Source organism: Etheostoma spectabile, chromosome 6 (genome assembly GCF_008692095.1).
Source record: "Etheostoma spectabile isolate EspeVRDwgs_2016 chromosome 6, UIUC_Espe_1.0, whole genome shotgun sequence".
Taxonomy (NCBI): Eukaryota; Metazoa; Chordata; class Actinopteri; order Perciformes; family Percidae; genus Etheostoma; species Etheostoma spectabile.
The window spans coordinates 14,264,659-14,283,506 of record NC_045738.1 but is presented as its reverse complement, the minus strand read 5'-3'; the positions used below and the strand labels follow the sequence as shown (position 1 = coordinate 14,283,506).

The 18,848-nt window shown below is 40.0% G+C and overlaps 1 protein-coding gene across 1 annotated transcript in view; it reads left to right on the top strand.

Moving 5' to 3' along the window:
• Positions 1 to 7,145: 7,145 nt before the first annotated feature.
• fhl3a (four and a half LIM domains 3a) overlaps positions 7,146 to 18,848 on the top strand; it is a 30,757-nt gene continuing 19,054 nt past the window's right edge. The window contains exon 1 of the mRNA XM_032517484.1: positions 7,146 to 7,385. The gene's annotated coding sequence lies outside the window, so the exon portion shown is untranslated. The remainder of the gene's footprint in view (positions 7,386 to 18,848) is intronic.

The following is an 18,848-nucleotide window of genomic DNA, read 5'->3' as shown; positions in this document are numbered from 1 at the left end:
ATACTTTGAACGTCAACAAGAAGTAATGTCACCCAACACAGCTTAGAGTACCTTTAAATAACCTCTAAATATTCCCGTCTACTTCTATCTCAGACATACAGTAGGTGCACTCCTGGGTGGGATTCTCACCATAACCACAAGCTCTTGTAAAACACAAATTGTTTACAATTAAGCACCAATAAGGTGCTTGTTTTCCCTGCTTGAGTTGTGTATATCGTAGCATGACTGGGGAGAAGTGGATGGGTTTAGATGAAGCGAAGCATACTTCATGTGTTCTGTAAAAAAATATCACCAAGATCATCCAAAGGATCTTTCAGTTGATGATCTTTTTATATTTGTTTTGAGCTTATTTTTGAAAGCCAGCACATTATATCCCTCTTTATCATCCTCATATGCTTAAGCTACAACACACATTCTAAATGCATTGCCTGTATTCATACTCCCTTTGATTGGGATGTTTGGTCGCCATCATTTATGTGATGAAAACAGACAAATGCTGTTACATGTCATATGTACATTTTGTCGGGACTTTTAACAATTTAATTGACTCATTAGTTGGTGGCTCAGGATGATGATGCTCATTAGAGTTCATTGTGTTCCACAACCACACATCCAGGAAAAGAGGATTAATGTTTACAACTATATTTGAATTTAATTTATGACAGTCACCTGAGACCTCATTATCACTGTTCATATGCTGCTTCAAAAGGTAAAGTATATATACTGTATATATATTTTTTAAATTGAATTGTATTGTGTTCTTCACCTACGGTAGAAAATACCTTAAATAGAGTTAGGTTTGATTAGTGACAAAACAGTTTGTAGTTTTCCATTTTGACAATTTGTTTTTTTCCTTTGATATGTTCTCTTTAGTATAACCTTTCACATTTTTGAACTCATTACTTATTAGTCATCCCTTAACCTAACCTTTTAACTTGTTTTTCAAAAGGAAAAACAGAGAGATGTTAATGGTAAAATGAGCTCCCCTTAACCCTTTTACAAAGAAAGAAACAGGGTGTCATCAGACCATTTGTCCCATGATGAATTGACAGGCATCTATCCTCTAATTTGTTGCACGCAGTCTGACAGGACCACGCCTCAGAGTGCAAAATTAGAATTTAAAATTAAGGGGTTGTGGGGAATACAGGGGTCAGGCCACTCTTTCAGTTGTCACAGGACCATTAAAAACAAGTGGAACATGTTGGGACAGTTGTCTGAAAAGGTCCTCTGTGTTTAATGAGATATTTTGTGTGTAACACTTTGCAGCTGCTTTTGCATTTCCAAAAACATAACAGAAAATGTACAAAATATTGTTTCAATGTTTTTTATTTAGAGTGCCCAATGTGCTAAATTTGCATAATATAAAGGTTTCATATCGTAAAAAACTTAGATTTTAATGTCTTTTTTTATTATAAAGCATCTCTAGGGGTTATATAAATACTGTGACAGTATCAAAACGCTCAATCCACAGATAAATGCACACAACACGTGTTCAGTAACTGTGCCTTTGAATAAGCTGTCAGGATTTCCACACGGTTGTGATTACACAACTGGATAATAAATGTAAAAGTAAATAAATATATAGGCAGAAAATGCTGCTACAGTACCGTTAACAGTCATTCTTTATCTGCAATAATGGTGCAGAGACCCCAAGTGAGCAGATGCAAAAGACCCAAAAACGCTGTCCAATCAGAGCTGACGTGGCTTTTCCAGGAGGGAGGCTTAAAGAGACGGAGCATTTCAGTGTGAATACAAGTCTATTCAGACAAACAGTATGAGAAAAAGAATCATGCATTGTCAGTATGAACCTGAAATCTTCAAGACAACAATGGATTATACAACCTGCAGTGAATGGCCTGGCTGGTAGCCTATTATTATTATTTTTTTTTTTTCCCCGAGTTTATGCTAAGCTAACTGGCCGTCATTAACATTCAACATCATACGGAAAAGGGAATGGTATCAATCTTCTCTTTATTCTCGGCAAGAAAGCAAACTGCTTATTTTCTAAAATGTTAAAACTATTGATTAAGTCATACCAGTGTTCCCATCACTTAAGGATAACTGTGGGTGGTGACTTTAAAAAAATAATAATTTAATCAGTGTTTGTATTTATATATATACCCTAAGCCCTTACGAGTTTGGTGAGAACGCGCACCAAAGTCCATGAGTCTGTGAGTCCGGACTTTGGGATTGGGCCCATGACTCCTTTAGCTCCTCCTTCTTCCTCAAACCACAGATTCTTTTCCAGACAGAGGGTTTCTGTTTCTTTTTTTCTTCTCAAATTCTTCCTCAGTGTCTTTGATCTCTTCCAGAACCTCAACATCAAGGTAAATCACGGACTGAGTCCTGGAAGGGTTTGGATCTCCTCCTCCATTTGTTGAACCAGAGTGTCCTTGACTTTCAGCTGCTCCAGTTTTTGCTGAAGAGCCTTATTTTGACCTGGATCTCTGGTGAGAACGTATTTTGGCTGATTACGTGAGCCACTTTGAGGTCCTCAAAGTCTTTTTGAAGCACTTTCTTCTGCTTCTTTTTGATATGATTTCCAACCTCTGTGGCGATCCTCATGGTGTTCATGGTCTCTGGGTCACTGACCCGCTTCATAGTCTCCTCTTCATTGCGTGTGTCCTCTTTTTTAATGGACATTTCTTTTAGGCTCTTCTGATGAGGCAGCTATTCCCTAAGCTCGTCCAGTTCTTTGCTGAGTTGCAGCCTCATATTATACTCCCAGCAGTTTTTGTCCCGCTCCTGCTCCAACAAATCACTCAGCTGCCTCACTTGGTCCCGCAGGTTGCAGGGCCCCCAGGCCCTCCAGCTGTTCCTCTCCTGCTCCATTTTAGCTGGTAGATTCTCCAAATTGCTTGTGTAGTGAGTGGTCTGTCACTGATGAACAGTTCTGTCTTAATCTGTGGTCTGTCTCACAATGGTGTGTCTCTATTGGAAGGTTGTGTGGTACTCAGAGGCAACGTCAGACAATTTTGCCGGGGTTTCCGCCCCGAATATTTTGAGTGTAGCCCCAAATGTGTTTTGAAAAGTTGACTGACAAATATGTCAATAGCATGTAAACCCCCAAAATCATAAGTTGCCTTATTTAGCTGTGAAAGGTGTAATTTTCGGAGAAATAAAAGCCAGATCTAATATATTGATGCCATCAACACAAAGTTTAGGAGGGCAATACTACCTATTTAGTTTGTAGTTACCGTGCTGTGACGTTTACAGTCAGTGTGTTCAGACACAAACACACGGACCTCTGCGTCGCTTAGTCTCCACTCTCACTGTAAAAATAGAGATGAGCAGCGCGCCTTCCGTGGTGTGTGCAGCTTCGGGTTCATACTTCCGATGTAGAGCAGCATACTGCTATTTCCCTGAACCTTGTCTCATCCAGAGAGCAGAGTCTCAAACGGGGTTCTGAGTCTGTCAGAAGGTCTGAGATCTACCGTATCAGCAGATCAATCACGTAATGCACAGCAGCCTATGGTGCAGGTGTAGTATTTTCTGAAATATAGTGACTGTATTCTTGTGATTTCTTGTGCCTATTATAACTTTCTTTTTCTCTATCATGACTGCTCCAAATCTCACAGAACACAGTATTTTTTGAATGTGCACAAAGTTTTGAACAGAAATCTTGCTCAAATACATCTGAAATATTACAGTCTAGGGGCTTATTAATTCATGTGAATAATGTATCATTGAGGTGAATAATTGTCATATGCACATTTAAGGAGGTTACTTCGAAAAGATGCAAAAGAGGTGGGAAGAGGAAATTATGCATAATTATGCAGTTCTCACTCAGATATAATTAGAAAAGTTGATATACATGAGAATAAATAGTTGAAATCAATACAGAATGCTTGAGAGGCTTACTGCAATATATTCCGTTATGTTTTTATATTTAGATTCTAATCTATGTTTCCCTTTAAATAAAGATATTTCTAGCAGAAATTGATAGGTGCATACAGATTCAACAGAATGCAGGAAATGAAGTGTTTAATGCTAAAACATTCTGGGGGTGGACCCCGAGACCCCACACATCATAAGTCTCCAAACAAATCTGTAAACAAAACCTTAGCCTTTGGGTTGCCAGGCCAGTTTGGCAAAATAGTGGTGCCATCTAAATAACATCTACAAACTGGGCTAAAATAGACATACACTGGTTATTAACAAGCTAGGCAAGCCAAACGCTGTTTTGCATTGCATTCAGTTTATTTAAGTATTTCCGGGCTAAGCCCCGAATCCACTCAAGTCCTAGAAGCGCCTCTGGTACTGACTCAAGTCACAAAGTTCCATGAGAACTTATAACCTGCTGAACACTCAGAACATTCTGGAAATCGTTCCATTCTCTCTGACTCATGTGCCAGAGTTTCAGTGACCGGTGTTCTTTATAATTTACAACTTGAGGTACTTGTACTTTACCTGAGTATCTTCATTTTTGGCTACTTTACTCCACAATACTTCAGAGCCACTACATGTATCTAATCACTTTAGTTGCCAGTTACTTTGCAGATTTAGATTAATAATACAAAACAAAAACACTCCCAGTGGTAAATTCACAACAAGCTACCCAGAAGTATGTAAAGCCCCACTTGTACTCGCTGCAACATTACAGTGATGAAGACATTAATGCATTAATGATTCATCCAATAATATAAGACATTCTTCTGAAACTTACCATTGTACTTTATATTAAAACAACAATAATACAGCCCAACTACAGTAACTTCAAAAAATCTGACCCTTTTTCTGTGTTACAGATGGACCAATGGAATCATTTAACTTTTAAAGATTTATTAGGTTTCATTGTTCATTCTTAAGCGTATTATAACTATTTGCTACTTGTGCCGACAATTTATTAACATTTTGTGCCCTATTTTAACAATTTTAACACACAGAGTGAAGCGCATGGCGCAGGGGCATTTAGGGCGTGTAGGAATCCACTTTTGCTAGTTTAATGGCAGAAAAAAGGGGTCAAAAGGGTTGAACTTAGTGTCTTAATTAATTATAGATGTGTTTTGGGCATAACATGCAATAAACCAATCAGAGTGTCATCTCCCATTCCCTTTATGAGCCAGGTGCGTTTGTACCTGCGTATTGCTATAATGATGGCGGCTTTGCTAAGAAGGAAGGAGAGATTTTCAGGAGAAGAAACTGATATCATAATACCATTTCACATCGAATATGTTTAATCTTTTGCATGTTTATGTGCTGCTGTGTATCCCTGGTTGCGTAACAAGCATGGTGTGTGCGCGCTGTGCACAAGCCTAGGAGCATTTTACTGATGCGCTGTTAAAGTAACAATAACATGCTACGTTATTGACTTTAGACCAGGTTTTTGTTGGTCAATGGCGCAATCACTTCCCATTGCCTCTAGATAGCAATACGCCAAAAATGCACCTGAACACACCTCCCTGTAAGACCAGCATGCCCATGGGTGCAATGATGGGAGCAGGTAAATTTGCTAATTAATTAGCAAATTCCAGTCGTGTTTCTTGCCAACTGGAAAATGGAAGACGAATAGTCATTCCTTTTAGCTTTGATTTGATCTCTACCAACTCCCGATGGCAATATCTGGCTCTTTAATTACTAAATGCTCCACTATGATCAACAGTAGCTAACTCTGCCATGTTGGTGCTTGGCAACTAGTGTACAGTGGAGTTAGAGCAGCTTTGTTGCTGCTGCTGGCAATGAGGTTGAGGAGAGCAGTGAGGCTGAAAAAGAAAACAGTAAAGTTCAGGCCGGAAAAAACAAAACAATGAGTTGAAAGACAATTAAATGTTCCATAGAGATGAGGGGAACTGCAGAGTTTAATGTTAATACATATACATAATAATACATATACATAATCGTTAATATAAAAATATTGATTAGTGAAGCTTCAGTTGATCTTCATAATGAGGTTTGATTCAGAATAAAGGAATGAATAGAAACTGTCTCATATAAAACTAGTAGAAACATGCTTTCTGATATACGTGTGGTGCTTCTGCCAATGGCATACACTGATTAATGACTCAAGTGATAAAATGTAAGAAACCTTCCATGGCAAAACAACGGCCAGCTACATCCAGGATAATTGTCACTCCCACTTGTTGAGTCATGAAAAAAATAACACATCAGCACCAGACAAAAGACCTACCCTGTAAAATAGGGAAGCGATATCTAAGAGCTTCAGGTCTTTGACCTATATGGTAATGTCAGGGTGTACAAGGAGGACAGGGCAGGACAGTCAACAAAGGTCTCTTAAGAGCAAAGTACATACAGAATAAAGAGAGATACCAGTAATGGAAGTTATATTTTAATTTTACCAATTTAGTGCTCAAATATTAACATGTATTTAAAGTTTCTTGTCTGAAAAAGAATAAAGGGCCTTTAAACTCCCCATTAGAATATATATATAGCTTACAAAACACTTAAATAGAAAACTTACCTATTCTTTAGGAAATATTTAACCCTGACCTTAATGTGTGCTGATCCTTCAACTTAATCTGATCCTTATTTTACTTAACTCCGACCCAAAACTGACACAACCTATCTAAGGCCAATCCCTGAGTCCCTGACGTTTAGACATTTTACTGACGTTCAGTGATCACTTGATGGTGAAGATTTAGAGTTTCCAAGCAAAGTGGGATCAAAACCCATTGTTGTGAGTGATTAATAGCCATAAAACCATAAACTATTTAATCACCATAACTAATTTAACAGGTGAAAATACAGCATGTAAGAATTATTAAAACAAAAAAGGTCACCACACCAATATTAGACTGAGCAGGTTTAGTTTGTTTGGAATGACTTGCAGTGTGTCTACAAAATTGTGTGTTTATTTGACTAAAATGTCAAACTTTTTCATTTGTCATTGTCTGTCTTGTAGATGCTTTACTAATTGCTTTATTGATAGGCTAATTTATTTTCAAAATTCATTAAGTTGATTGCCTACCAAGCACTCAACACTCCCTTGTTCAGAAACCTTATGAAAAGCAGGCTCTGCCTTTCCATCAATACTTACCAATAACACATCATTATAGTAGAATAGACTGAAAATAAAGGCCACCACAGAAACAGAGGGCCCTGCTGGGAGCTCCCATCTCACCCTTCTCTGCCTGGTCTCATTTCGCAGGAAGGAGGGGACGTTTTTTGGGGGTGGGCGGGGTCTTGTGACTCACCAGCAACTTCCTCAATAGTAGGACAAATGTTGCCGGCAAGCTGCATCACTCTTCGCCGCAGAGGTTTGACTACTGTCAGAAGAAACGCAAAAAGTTTTCCAGCTGACGAGCGACGCTACTGAGCCAGCGGAGCAGCGACCTGCACACTGCTCCCAGTCCGGAGCGGGTCTGCTGACAGACAGAGAGGGAGGCGGGACACCACTGTCAGCTCATAGACTTCACATATTACTCCTGGTAGGACTGTACTTTGAGTTTATACCTAGGCTATATCTGAACTTTTTTTTAAAGATACGTTTTAAGTGTCCACCTCTTCGACCTCAGTAGGGTTTCATGAAACGATTCTTATGACGTAAAATATTCGGAAATTACTTAGAAAAGTGTTTTATTAGATGGGAAATAAACTAGTAGGCTAAGCCTATATCCTAAATGTCATTTTACACATCATACTGATTGTGGCTGAGGCTTTTCAATGAAACCCAAATGACATAAAGAACCTCTGAAGTGTGTTAACTTCAAACATTGTGCTATCAATAGTAGGCTATAACTATTTGCATGTGTAATTAAGTCAACTAATGAAGTAATTTTAAATATTTATTGTTATTATTATTAAGTAGGAGTAGTAATAGTGATGGCAGTATGGCTAGTAGCACTGTAATTACGATCTGTACATCCTAAAAATATTATTTACCCCTTAAGGTCACATTTTCTCTATACTTTTAATTTTGCGAGGTTTTTCTTTTAAGGAAAAAAGAGTGTAGAGATTGAAGGTGTGGGCTTGACATTATGACAAGCCTTGGTACTTCACACCAGTCAAACACAGCGCCTGGGGAGAAGCCTGCAAAGTAAAACCACTTCCTGTGACAAGTGAGGGGGTCTGGACATTTTCTTTCTGCCTGTGTGTTTTTATGCTTTCCTAGTTTTTTCTTCTCTTGTCTCTCTCTAATCACAGTCTCACACCTGTTGTACTGTTGTGGCTCTGTAGTATCATGCACGCACACACACTCAAACAAGGCCAAAAAACGATATAAACATCAAATCTGTGGAGGAAGAGACTGTGCTGGACCGTGCGACCCGTTGAACTGTGCGGAGGAAGGATTAAGGAACAACTGTTGTGTCACAGAAGCTCCCAGCTGAGCGGTGTGTGAAGGCCTCAGAGAGCAATGTCCCTCAGGCTAAACTTGTCTTTTCTTTGGCTGCAGGAAGTGGTTTATGGCAGCGTGCATCTGGGAAGGGTGTGTCTGTGCTGCAGCTTCTAGTTTTGTTTTTGGTGTACATCATCACATCACAGCACATAGTAGTAGTGTCATCCCTGTGACGATTGTTTAGTGTCCCACGTGTTAGGTCATCTGAGCATAGTGGGCCCTGTGGGAAAAAGAGAACATTTTATCTTTATCTTACATGTTTTCTGGGGAATGTATACAACCTTTTAGGGTATTTTGGGGAAAGTGAAAAAAATTGAGAAGAAGTTGTTGGTATTTGGTCGATATTTTTTACACATTTTTTACACTAAAGTTCTTTCAAGCTTTGTCTTAGTTCCAGTTAAAAAAAACATTTGATGTTATGACTTGGCATAACATTAAATTAGAAAGTAATTATTTAGCTTTTAAGATTTCATTAGGCTTCACAGTTCATTGTTAAGGATATGATAACCATTTGCTACTTGTGCGCTAAAATGCTCCTTACTGATGAAGAGTTAGGGTAGGTAACCCTACCTGCAGAGTTGGTAGTCACGTGATCATTGTTAATAGCAAAATGTTCATTAGTTAAGCTTTAGTTGATCTTTAACATACAGATATTCAGGCAGGTTTGTTTTAGAACTAGAATGGCACTCAGAGAGCACAGACCTCCACCAAGCTATGCCCTATCCCAGTGTTAATGCAGTGGGAATTTTCCCAGTCAGAGGTATTCCAATACCACTTGAATGTAGCAAAAATGCCCTATCTCACAATGTTAAAGAAAGTGAAAATGGTTTGGTGCATCTGCTCTGTGATTCGGATCCACCCCAAAATGTAATGGTTCTTCCTTGGTCCTACACCCTTCCACCAAGTTTGTCCGTAATCCTGCTGACAGACAGACAAACAAACAAACAAAAAAACAAGCAAACAGAGCAGAAAACACAACCTCCTTGGCCTAGCTAATGAAGGACCACATAGAAAATGTCCAACATAAAATCGCTCAGTTCCTTAAATATTATGTCGTGGCCATTGCTAATTATTATGGCTTCAGTAATGCAGATTTTCTTTCTGTCTGTTACTACAGAAATTACACCTTGGAGGAAGTTGGTCTCTTAGACATAATGCTGTGCTTTCACCACTGACTAGTTATTTTTTACACAAACTGTTTGTCTCAGTAACATTCAGAAAGAATCCCCTAGCAGCCAAAAGCCAGTCATTCTGTCCCATTTACCGTATGGGAAGATTGCCTCGACAGAGCACGGGCTGTATAATGTATTTGTTTGCTTTCTTCCTCTTCCTCTCTCCCGCTCTGTTTCACTGACCATGGTCACATTCTTTGGAAATCTCAGTGTTTTCCAAAGGTTAGCCCCGCGTGGTGGTTGGACTCCGGCCAGCTTTAAACTGCAGTGGGACTGCAACTTAACGACTCGGACTGGTTGTGGCTGGTTTTATGTGTTGGCATCGTTTGAAACCGGGCCAACCATAATGATGGAGAACCGGTGGTCAAGTGGTTGCAGGTGGTTAAGGAGCAGAATTTAGATTTGTGTTGAAGCAGTTCTCTTTTGACGTTCTGCAGTTGTCTGTCCCTTCTTAGGGTATCAGAGGACACTGGACACAGTTTGTATTGTTTCCATGACTTTCTGTCACATTCTGGGTGAGGCTACGTTCAATCAGCAGGTATGTTTGTCTCTCATCGTCTGCTTGTTCATTTAGATATTTCCTTGTTGGGTCTTGACTCTTGGGTTCCTAATTTTTGCTCAGTTTTTGACATTCCAGCATAGCTATTAGGGTGCATACCTTGTTTTCAACCTATTATTCATGTGGTTCCAACCAGAATCAAACAATGCAACCCAATCCAGCGTGTAGCTCTTCAAACTGATTAGAAAAGCATTATATCTGTGCTACATTTGAGATCAACAAAAGGGAAATTAGGACTCATTCTGCTTTTGTGCTAATAAAACCTGTCTGGCACACATCTCTTGCACTTCTGTGAACTGTGTCGGTGAAAACCTGGGAAATAACATGGTTTCGGGTGTATATTTTTCCATAATTTGGATATTCTTTTTAGTTTGTTATATGTGTGTCTCCATGTCTTTCTCCTTGGTAGTCAGCGCCCTCTTCAATAGGCTGTGGGGGCGCGTGGCTGGCAGCAGGAGTGTGTCTGAATTTCCTGAAAGGGAGGAAGTGACCTCAGGTTTCCTGTGTGGGGATGGCCAGGTGCTGTGGTGTTATTGTGAGGGGCGCAAGACTTCCTCCATGGATGCTTTGTTGGTAAACGTCTGAAACTTGATCCGTTGAGCCAGGGCCCCTGTGGGAGGTAATATGCCCCCCTCACAATCCAGTCATCCTGCCTCCCTCTCCTTCCCTCTCTTCTTTTTCACTCTCTGTACACTCTGCCAGAAGCGTTTACTCCATGTGAGATTTTATGTAAAGAGAACATAAACTTTATAAAGGCAGCTATGGAGTGTAAAGGTAACCTATTCTATGCTAATGGGGTAATTACATTCCTTTAGGGATACAATTACAGGTCTATACCTAGCACTTACCTGCTGCTCTCAAAGGAAGTGCTGTTTTCAAAGGAAATACCAAATTGTAAGTGCAGAATTGCAGATGCCTCATAACTTCACACTTACTAGTTTAATACAAACTAATGATATGTTATAAAAGACTGGGGCTAAGCTTTGCCTCACTCCACCTTTCACTTGATCTACTTCTTTTAGCCTCATCTGTCTGGTATATTACACATTGAATTAATGGAACCTTATCAGTGTTTCCTTTGCACTGTCTTACATGAAACAGATGTTGTTTGGGAGCAGGAACCTGTTGATTCAGTGCTGCATCATCACTTTGGTCATGTTATGAACTTGCGCTGAGGAACAGTGTGAATCAGGTGTGACTGTTTCCCTGCACCCTTTTGCCTAAAGCTACAGTGGCTTACACACACCCATGCCAAAGTTGATTAAAAGAGGAATAAAAAAACATCTTTTGGAAATTGATCTTAATGCCTTAATTAAAAAAAAAGGAAAAATCCAACCTTTAAGGACACCAACTTTCTTTGTAAATGAATGATATATTGTAAATAAATACATGTTCTTCCTTAATATACAGGGGGCATAAGTATATGTTAAATTTCCATAGAGGCAGGCTGATTTTTATTATTAAAGGGCAGTTATTTAATGGATCCAGGATACTATGGAATTAAAATAGCCCCACATCATCGCATACCCTTCACCATAGCTCACGATTGGCATGGGTAACTCTCCATAAGATCATCTCTTAATGCAAATCCAACCAGTTCTTAGGCTAACTGAAATACAACCATGTCAATCTCTAGGTATGGTGAAGGGTATGTGATGATATGGGGTTATTTTCCAAAGGCCAAGGGAACTTTATCAGGATGCATAGTATCCTGGATCCATGAAATAACTACCTCAATGGGAATTTAACATAGGGATATGTATGCCCCCTGTATTTTAAGGAAGAACATTTATTTATTCACGATACTTCATTCATTCATAGAGAAAATTGGTGTCCTTAAAGGTTGGATCTTTCCTAATGTTTTAAATTAAAGCATTCAGATCAATTTCCAAAAGATGTTTTTTTTATCCCTCTTTTTAGTCAATGGATGTGTAAACTTATGCAAGCCACTGTAGGAGGGCAGGGTCTTGCTTCAACAGAAGTGTACGGCATGTACAGATTCACAGGACCTGTTGAAAGGAAAGCTATGATGTAAAACGTTGTGGCGGTTACCAACTCCTCCATCATGTGCCTAACCTGATTCAATTTGTTTTTGGGAACGGGATCCCAGATAAACCTGTCCTTATGTCCATGAAACCGTCACCTCTGCTGTGAGTAGATAGATTAATTGCCAAAAAGTGGGCCAATATGTCTAGGATTGCTTAATGTTACCGCTTGCCCAATACATTGGCATCCATAAAAGATGTTATCCTGAGAAAACAGTACATTTTCTTCACAAACGTCCATAAATAAGCATGACAGCTGGATGTATTTCGTCAGCAAACTGGCCTCCAAAACCAACTAAGCAAGTCACATCAGGCAGAAGGGAGGATTGAGAGGGAAGCACAAATTTGAAGTCTGAGGACAAATTGCAGTGGTTTTTATACAACTGGTAATGTGTATTATGAATTCATATAACTAATGGTTATGTTGGGCTGTGACTAATGGCTTAATCATAGGATAACCTATGGTTATTGGAGGCAGTTGAGGAGAAGAATGTTGGGTGAGGAGAATTTCTCCAGTAGGAGGTAAACATATGTTATTTCACTCTGATAAATCTCTGCTAAGGTAGATGACACAGTAAAGAGCCAAGGCTTACCCTTATATATTGTAACACCACATCTTTATAGCTTGGATAAGAGAGTGATCTTCTCTGGATAATTAGGTTATTGAGGGAATCACTGGTCCATGGCTTTTGTCAGAAGTGGATCACTATTACATTTGCTGTTTGCTTTATTTATTAACTGTAGACTCAGTAAAGAAATGTATTCCACATTTTTGAGGCTGACCGACATGCCTACCCACCGTGGTGTTTTTGAATTGAAACTTCTAATAGAAATATTTATTACATAGTATTAGTTATGAACAAGTCGACAATAATTTAACAGCAACCATCCGCCTACATGGAGCAGAAAAGAGGGTTTTTTCTTTCAGTGGGAGCAGCAATGTCGTCATCCCTCTCATTGAACGTTCTTGCACGCTGGCTTAATTGGGCAATAATTTGAGACCATGTGGCAGGCAGTCCATAACCACGCAGTGATACACAGCAGGCGTTAAACAAGGCAACAATGCCTGAGGCTCAAAATGTCACCTTTCAAAACACTGTAAACCCCTGAGAGACTGGGCCGTTAACAAAGTATTTCTTCAGCAACATGCTAGCAGGACTCTGTTCTCAAAACAGATGTCTCGGAGAGGTAATTAAGCCTGGCACTTTATACATGCTTTGTTTGTTCCACCATGCCACCACTGTATCCACACGTTAACCCCTGTTGCTGTGGTAGTTGTGTCTTTATATGGCTAGTAACTTCAGTTTGCCACAATGCCAAATGCATTAGTGTTGATTGCTTCCCAGACACTTAATAGGGTATGCTCCCACAGCTGCAAAGAATGAGCCCAGACTGTGACATCATGGCAGAGGAAGTGCAGTCATGAGAGTGTGAGTGTATGGCAAAGTCTTGGTGTTTAGCATGTGCACGTTTTTATTCAAATGTGTACTAAATGTTCTCTATGTTGCACAGCCATCTTCCAGGGATGAAACTGAGTGACCTGACTTGTTGGACTGCATGAAAATTAGTTACTTGTTCTGATTAGATGTGTATTATCTTGTCCCTGATAAATACAAGACTGTTTTTTTGGAGTGCAGCTGTGAGTGAGAGCGTTCCCCCTAGCTCAAAGTAAACACTGTCAAAAGGCCTGCTCTGCATGATGAAACTAGTGAGCCATCAAGAATGTGATCCTTATCCAGAATGACTTACACCATCCTTCTCTCATCGTCTTTTTTTCCCCAATATGTCTTTTGCCCACTAGTATTTACAGACACGCCCATCTCTTTCCCCCTTATTATAGCTCTGTCGGAGAGACAATAGTCTCTACAGAAGAGACAGGCTTAGACAAGCCAGACGTGCTACATACACTGTAGTGTGGATTTATGTCAGTCACACATTACTGTTACAGTCAGTAAATTAAACTGTATATGACAATTTTACCTTTTTCAAAATACACAGACAAGAGTGCACTTGGCCCTGCTCGGGCACACTTTGGCACTAATTTGTTAAGCTGTCAAAGTGTCATTGAATACTAGTAGGAAGCAGCCAGGATGTTTTTTGGCCTCCTTTCCTTCCCTGCGTTCCCTCACCTTCATGAGATACTAAACGGCTCTCATACGGTGCCTTTGAGGAGCCATAAATGGCAGAAAGTGTCCTTGGTGTGGCTATAAAAGGATGTCAGCCCTTCGATGAGAAGATGACTGTGATTTACGACAGAGAGACGTAACCAGAGAGCTAAGGAGGGATTTTTTGGCTTCATCAGGTGAAGTTAGGAGAGAAATGAAGGGAAGAAATGGAGAGAGAGATGACCCGAGGACACTACTGTTGCCTGTGGACCCATCCGTCAACAGGCTTTCACAAAAAGGCATAATTGAAGACAAATGCGTGTTCCTACTATGTATAGTTTACTCTGTGTGTAACACCTATTAGTGTATAGAAAATATGTACCCTTTTTACAACAAAGAGAAAGAACATTTTGTGACTCCCCCAAAACATTTGGCGTCAGCTCTCATTCACCTCATGTAATTAAAGTTCTTGAAAGGGGTGCATTGAGAACATTACAGTGTAGTACTGTTTGTTTGACAGCATATTTACAACCAGCAGATCATACTGAGCTCAGGATGTTTGTAGTAATCGGACACAACTCAGTTCAGACGTAGATCAGAGCATTTACATTCAATACAATTACCAAATGATTCCCAGACCTCCAGTACCAGAGAATACTGTTGTCGTTGTTGTTGTTGTTTTGCTTTGGCTGTTATTTAGCATTATCATCTGGTGTTGGAAGGGCCTCTAGAGAGTAAAGCCATTAGTGCTGTAGCCAGACCAATTTTCTTTTACCAAGCTTCAAAGGTCCTCACATGCACATCCACACACTACTGTGTGGAAGTCATCCTTTTGAATTTTAAATGATTTTTTGAATTGTTCCAAAATATTTCGTCTATGTCGATGCATCTGAGATAATCTATGTGAAGCATAAGACAAAGAATATATACATATATGTAATACATATAATATATGCATATATTTCCTAAAACTGCATATAGAAACCTCTATTCTATGGAATGAACTAAAGCTGTCAGTGAGCTCAAATTCAGAAACATATAAAGAATTTAACACATTTTTAAATATATGAATAAAAATCTTTTCATATTTTTAGCTACATATTTAAGAAATGCAGTCCGGTGCTGCTACGATTCTCTGGTTCAGCTGTCATCGCAGTTCACAGAGATTACAAAAACACATAATCATAAATACATTTTATTGCATATGAAGAAAGCTCCAACATATCCTCCTGTCTCTCTCCCACAGCTGTAAAAATATAGATGGGTACAGTCAAGCGCACTCGCTGCACTGCATGTGGTTCAGCAATACATTTACAGATGGTACAGTGAATTGGAAGAACAGTAACTTGGTGTACTTTTGTAACAATTTGGTATCATTTTATGGGCAAAAATTACAGATGTCTATCTTTAACTTTAAAAGAAATATATTTTTGTGTTTATGAAAAAGTCTGTCATCCTGCCATTCAAAACCTTATATCTTCTGGAACATTACTAAATAAAAGCCAGAGACGCTCTGCACTAAATAAAGTCTTCAGTCAGGTGTAGACTTCACTTCTTGAAGTTAACAATACTGTTCCTGTATAGCTCTTTTCAATTATGCCTAGAAATGAAACAGTCTCTGTAATGTTGCAGAAATTATGTCACAGATACAGACCCCCATTACAATTGGCAGCTTGATGTAGTGTATATGTCTCAGGCATTCAGCAAACCACCTACAGAGATGGTGCTTGACCGCATTAGGAGCAGTGAAGAGCAAATGTAACACGTCTCTGCCACCAATCTACATATAAATACTATATAAATGCACATCAATTATTAAAGGCTGACCCCAAAACAGTTTTAAACAGGCGTCGGACTTCTCAGGCATTATGATACAATCAGAAACTCTACATTTTTATTTTTATAAGTGGTGATATTTGTCATCTTAGGAGGGAAAGAGAATTAGGATTTAGTTATATTTTAATGCTAATAATCAACATGAATTGAAACCAGTTTCAGCTAGGAAGCAAGAAGCGTTTTAACACCAGGTGTACATTGGGTTGCACGTTCTCCCACCTCACTGAACGTTGCTCAAAACTGTACATTCTGTTAACTCCAATCCTCTCAAGAGTCTGGCAAACATCACTAAGTTGTTTTCTTCTTCACTTTTCCTGAGGTCCACCATAAGTTTGCAATTCCGTTAGTGCTTTAATGGCCTAAACATTCAGCTTCAAACAGAACCACATCCAATGTTGGCAATGGAAATCAGATCAATGGGTAAAATGGGGGCCAGACGTTGAGCAAAGCACAGCAAAGGGCCAATGACACAAGCACCATGACTTCACTGTGGAAGTATTCAACCCCCCTTTAAAACCCTCATCCCATCGCACGCTTTCTCTACACTGACGAGTGGAAACTGTTTAAGGTTTAATGATTGCTGAAGAAAAAGTGTCCCATAGTATGAGAAGTCTTGCATGATAATGGTCATTGGTCACACCACTTCATGCTTGTGGTGATCTGTCAGGGGAGTATTACGGTGCCTTTGCGCATTGTTGTGTGTTAGTGCCATGTAGATTTTAACCTTGGTCTAACAGCGCCACTGGACTCTGCTAGTCCAATAATGAAGGCGGAACCATATATCCTGGTAATTTACACGATGCGTGACATACATTTACACTTTACTTGATGGATGAAGAGGCCGCGGAGCCGTTGCGAGAGCCTTGTGCATTCATCAAGCTTCTCACTTTGTTTGTGTCTGTTTTGTGTTCAGCAATGTCCTCGCATCCCTCGAAGACAAGAATACTCTTATATAGGAAAGAGAGGCAGGATAAAAGCAGAATGAGGTCGGACAAGAGTCGGGCAAGAGCTGTGGTTAATAGATTGAAAGAAGATAGACAGGTCTTCTTGGAAAGCAACATAATTCAACCACGCTATCAGTGTTTACCAAAGCACCTGTTTTCACGTCGTCACTCCATTTAACAACTGCAGCTGCTGGGACTTTGCATTTTATCACTGATAATGAATTAGGCGGGGAAGATGAATGGTGTTTTGCATGGCTGCATGATAAAGAGATCCCTGTGTGTGACACTGGGAGATAAGGACCTGACGGATTGCAGCTTTGTTCGGGCAAAGTCGAGAAACAAACTATAGGATTTTCTGAACGTGCAGCTCTTCTCTCGAGACTTAAATGAACCTCAGATAAATCCACTGAGATCCATTGTCTACCAAAGGGAGTATTGCTTTTTGATACCAATGCTAATCGGTTTTGGGTGACTACATGTTTACATCTACCACTACCACCCCTTTACTCACCTGTTCTTCTGCTATGATTGATTTCTACATGACCTGCTAACCGCCAGGTTACCACACAATTAAATTGAACTGTCCTGGCGGTGTGGGTGGATGCAAGAGCTCAAGTAAGAAATAGTAACGCACAAAGGCTCAAGGTCTAGGTGAACCAAGACAGACAGCGGTGAAAAGGGTAGGTGGGTGAGCGACTAGGGGATGTGGAGGCAGTCCTGGGACGCATGGCAGCGTGATTTATGGAAACCTTTGAAGTGAGCTCATTCCAGCCACACGGCCTGCCTGCTGCATTTTAGAGCAGGGACCTTCTCCTGGCGCTACGGCGAGGGGGATAAATGACCCTTAACCAACCTCCACATGTGTACCACTCACATATGCACTTCCTGATTATATGGCAATTCATCAGTGTGTGTTTGGTTTTCAACAAACAAAAATTGAGTTGCCAGGGCATCCAATGGACTCGTGACTGCCTCCTCACTAACCTGTTTAGAGGTCAAAGCAAACAGTGAGAGTGACAAAGAGGAAAAAAAAGAGGTCCCTCTCTGGGATCTTAAACAATTGGGTAAAGACAGATTTGTTCCTACAGAGCCAACTAGTTTTCCTTTTTGCCGCAGTATGCAGAATTATCAGGGGAAATTTACAGGATATTCAGTACAGTCCAAATGGAAACTGATTTTATCATTCTTTGCAGTTTAAATATCTCTCTTCAGTAGTCTCACCAATGATGACATCATTGTTTGAATAAGTAAAGCTTCCATCTTCTGTTCTGCTGGTGAGGATTGAGGACTAAGGCGCGTGGCTTGGCAGTAGTCCGTCCCAGTGCCTCAGTCTGGTTTGAATTCATCATCTATTCGATGTGCTGGGATTGTCATAACCAAGATCTTTCCACTTTGTTTGAACTCGTTTCCTAAATACATCATATTGTTTGATCTTATCAGCTTCATTTATGCGAGCAGAAAAGCCGGGGATTGTGAATATGACCAGTAATTACACGGAGGGGAAGTCCTCACAAAGGGACTTAAACCAACTAAGGGCGTGTGTATGCAGCTGCTCAATGTGTCTGCTCTTACTGCACAAGTCAGCCATTGTCCCCCAGTTTGGCTGCTGTGTTTAATTTTTGTTTGATCCCTCTATCTACCCACAGCTTTTTGTGTGTGTGTGTGTGTGATACTACTAAGAGTGTGTGACTATGCGTGCACGTGGCTGCAGGTGTGTCTGTGTCTCTGCGACTTTGTCCTTCTGCAAGACTGTGTCAGTGTGTTTAGACATAACATGCCTGCTTTTCATTGTGACTGTGTTTGCAAATGTGTGTGATCATCTTTCTGAGAAGTCCCAGGGATGTCTCTGTTTGGGGAATCAGGAAGAAGCACTGTGTGTGTGTGTGTGTGTGTG